This window comes from Petaurus breviceps, unplaced genomic scaffold (assembly GCF_028583685.1).
Source record: "Petaurus breviceps papuanus isolate PSGF00001 unplaced genomic scaffold, PetGlider_PUasm1.0 67, whole genome shotgun sequence".
Taxonomy (NCBI): domain Eukaryota; kingdom Metazoa; phylum Chordata; class Mammalia; order Diprotodontia; family Petauridae; genus Petaurus; species Petaurus breviceps.
This window is the reverse complement of record NW_027186446.1, coordinates 3,121,292-3,125,728: the sequence shown is the minus strand read 5'-3', so window position 1 is coordinate 3,125,728 and position 4,437 is coordinate 3,121,292.

The window sequence follows — 4,437 nt, the reverse complement described above, 5'->3', positions numbered from 1 at the left end:
GTGGTTAATTCTAGTGCATTTGCAATTGCACATATAAACCAAAGCCCTGTCAAATAAAATCTTTTTCACTAAACCAATTCAACTAAAAAGAATTTCAATAATTTCTACATGCATACATACATACATGTATATGGTTATCTTTGATTTTACAGGTATTTTCAAATAAGTTCCCCCTCCCTTATTCAATCAGTCATCCCATATAACAAAGAATTTATTTTTATTGGTGGAGGGGGAGGAGGAGCGATTCAACCAAACTAATGAAAACATTAGCCAATTGCAATAGTCTATGTAGTATTCCACATCCATATCCATACTGCCTCACCTCTGCAAAGTAGGGAATGAGGTACATTCATACTTCTCTTATTTAGGGTCAAGCTCAATCATGACAATCATGCAGAGTTCAGTTTCAGTTTGTTGTTGTTATTGTTTTTACATCATTGTATATATTGCTTTGTTGCTTCTGCTTACTTCACTTTGCATTAGTGTATATAGGTCTTCCCATTCTCTTTTGTAATCTTCATATTTATCATTTCTTACAACAGAGTAATATCCTTTCTTCACAATCATGCATCATGATGCATTAAGCTATTCTGGGATTCATGGACTTCTACTTTGTTTCTAGTATTTACTACTATAAAAAAGTGGTGCTTTAAACATTTTTGCGTATATGGGACTTTCATTTATGCATTTAACTTTTTGAGAGTTTTTTTTCCCTAGCAGTGAAATCTCTAGGTCCAAAGGGACAGACTTTTTCTCTCTTTTTTTAATACATTATTATTGGAGTGATTAGATATATTTAATTATTAATTTGCCTTTTTTCATAGTCCTTCCAAAACTCTTTTGCCATTTTTTTTGGGTCAATTTCCTTGAGTGATGTGAAACCTTAAATATTTTTTTGTTTTGAATTTCTCTTATTATTAAGTATTTGGTGCAATCATCTATATAATTGTTCATTGTTTTCAGTTCTTTGACAATTGTTCATGTCTTTCTTTGTCAACTTATATGCTGTGGAATATTTTTTGGCATTATATATTAGGTCCTGATATATCTTGGACATCAGACTGTCATCAGAGACATCTGATGCCAAATTTTTCCCCCACATTTAATCAATTACTTTCTTATCCTAATTGAATTAATTGTACTAGGCATAGATGTGGTCATATGGACATGAAGCCACAGGTTCCCCACCCCTGTTCTAGGACACAGTGTTTTAATATCATGTGATAAATATGATCTACTCTATCTTTTTTAATCACTTCCTTTCCTTGCTAGGGTAAAAGGTTCTTTTCTATTAAACATAATTTTAAAAGGTACTTGACTTGGATCTCTTCCATTTTTTTTGAAGTGTCCTTTGACATACTTTTTTTCCCTTTGGAAGGCAATTGGGGTTAAGTAACTTGCCCAATGTTACACAGCTAGTTTTTTTTGGGGGGGGTGTGTGTGGGTCTTATGTGTCTGAGGCTAGAACTGAACTTGGGTCCTCTTGACTCTGGGGCTGGTGCTTTACTCACTGTGCCACCTGGCCACCCCAAGTCCTTTGATATTTAGATAACATAGATCTTTTGAGTGTGTTGTGGCATATGACATAACACCTTAGTCTAAGCCCAATTTCTGTTAAAATACTTTCTGGTCTTTCTAGCAGCTGTCAGATATGGAGTTCTTCCATAATTTATATTGTGGGTTTCATGGAAAACTGAATGGTTTGTTGAGTTTAGTTGATTCTAATTCATCCTTACCTAGTCTGTTCTCCAAATTCAATGCTTTTAAATTTTTTAACCAGTACCATTTTCCTGTTTGTTTTTATGATTTTATAATATAATTGGACATTTTGGAAGTCCTATTTTTTATTTTACTTTTTTTTCTTCCATTACTTCCTTTGAGAGTAAGAAAACTTTTATTTCACCAATTTTTTTGTTGTAGCATTAAATGATGCATCAAACTTTTTTTAATCAAAATACTTTTCTGATATACCCCCAAAACAACCAAGAGAACCTGTCCTTAAAACTTATGTTAAAAAAGTTAAGCACACCAACTGACAGAAATAGTATGTCTGATAACTTAGGTAATTTTCAATATCTGTATCTCACTCTTTTGCCTCTATCTCCAATTTAATAACAAGAGGGATGTGTATTTCATCACCTGGAACCAGCAGTGATCATCACATTATAGTATGATTTCAGTTGTTTCTACATTGTTTTATTTATATTATTATAATTTTGGTCAATATTGATCTTTTGGTTCTGCTTCCTTCATTTCTTTGTTTCTCTAAATTCCTCATATTCATAATTTCCTGTGGAACAATAATATTTCACTGAATTCATATGCCACATTTTATCCTGCTGTGCCTTGATCACAAATTTGTTTCCAGTTTTTAGCTGCCACAGAAATAGCTCGTTTTAATATTTTGATAGATATAGAAGTTTCTGTCTCGCCCATATGAGGAATATGTTCAGTTGTGGGACTGCTGAGTCAACAAGCATGAGAAATTTAATAATTTCCCTCTCCCCTTTCCTTTTCCCTCTTCCTTTCCTCTCTTCTTTACCCCCATCCTCCTCTTCTTCCTCCTCCTCTTCCTAATTCTTCATTCTCTCCAGTAATATCTCTGACAGGCAACCCCTACATTTAAATCCAATTGCTTAATTGCTCATTCAGACCATGATCACTTCTTGAAACTACAGTATTATCTTATACTACTCACTTGTCTTCTTGCTTTCAGTCTACTTTCAATTCATTATCCACTCTATTTATTGAGTAATGTTTATGTCACTACACAAGTCAGAAACTACCAGAGGCTCCCCATTGCCCACCAGAAGCCTCACTCTGGAATTTTAGGTCTTCCACTATTTTTCTCCAACCTACCCGTTTAACCTAATTGTATGCTACTCCCATATTGCACTATTTATCTTTTATTCCTATCCTACCACCTTCTTTCTCTATGCCCTTGTTTGCACCATCCCCTATGTTTGGTACTCCGCCTCTATCTATTCCCCCTGTCCTTGTCAAGAGAGAGAAATCTGTTCAAGTTCCCCACTTCCTTTCTCATCCTGTCAGAAGTAAGCTTCTCCATGAAGCCTTCCCTTAATCCCTTAGGGGAATAAGATCCCATCTTTTTCAAATTCCTCATAATATTTTACCTGGGTCTTTCTTTTGCATTTATGCCATTCTCTCTGCTATTGCATTGATTAGTGTATTTGTCCTATACCCCTATAGTTTATAAGCAAAATGACAACATGAACTTTGTCATCTAGCTAGTAGAGACAATAATTATTTGTTGATTTAAATCATAAAATCATTAGGTCAAAGGATTTAAGGGTAAAAGCGGATTTCAATAACAAAAATTGTGTAGATGAAGAAATTAGGCCTTCAAGAGGTTCAATGACTTTACTATGATCATATAGTAAGTCACTGAGCAGAGATTTGAACAAAGTGTCAGAGCAGGGATTTGAACAATTTTTGGCTATTTCCACTGTTTCCCTACCTCCAAATTGAATTGCATTTAATCGAAGTGTTCAGTTGTTGATTTGGATTTGATAATGACTTTACCTAAAGAGGATAAAAAAAAGAAGCTATCAGTGAGCTAAATAAACTGTGGATGGGATTCAATGTGCTTTATTGGATACTGACATTCTTTACTTACATGTGAATCTATGACCAAATGTCAGTGAAAAAGATAGAAGGGATTGTGATTTGTCTTCTGGCTGAGACCCTGGAGTGAGTTAAGAATGTGTGGTTCAGAACTGGGCAAGCATTGTTGCTAGTGAAATACCAAAGAAGCCTAAGCTCCTCCTGTCCTATTAATTTTGAACATTGGGGGCGGATTATCTAATTCATCCACAGACTAGAGACCCTGCTTTCTAATGGAGTGAATAAATCTAATTATACCCTTGAATAAATAAAGTAAAAGCATCTTTAGAGGGCAGTGGTAGGAAGCAGTGTCAAGGAGCTCATGCAGCAGTAGTGCAGGATAGATGGCCATTGTGAAGAGAGACTGGGAGTCAGAATAGCATGGCTATTAGGAGTCATATTGATCACAAAAGGTTCTCCCACATCTAAAACTTTGTAATTCAGTGATTATTTGCATTTTTACAAGCCAGAAGTGCAAAAGACCCTGAATGAGATTCAGAATCAGACAGAATTTCTGATCAATGAGTAAAATCTCTTCTACTTGAACTCAGCATTCACAGGACCAAAAAATGACAGCTAGAAGGGGAATTAGAATCATAAGATCATGGAATGTCAGAGATGGAACAGATTTTAGAAATTACTCAGTCCAACTTCCTTAGCTTATAGGGTGGAAAAGGGGGAAACTGAGGCTCAGAGAAGGCAGTGACTTAAAGTCAGTACTATAATACATTACTCCCAAAATCAGTTAGATGACATTTTAGAAAATGTTATTTTAACCTTCCCTTTTGGTGTCAGTGGCAAAAATTACATTTT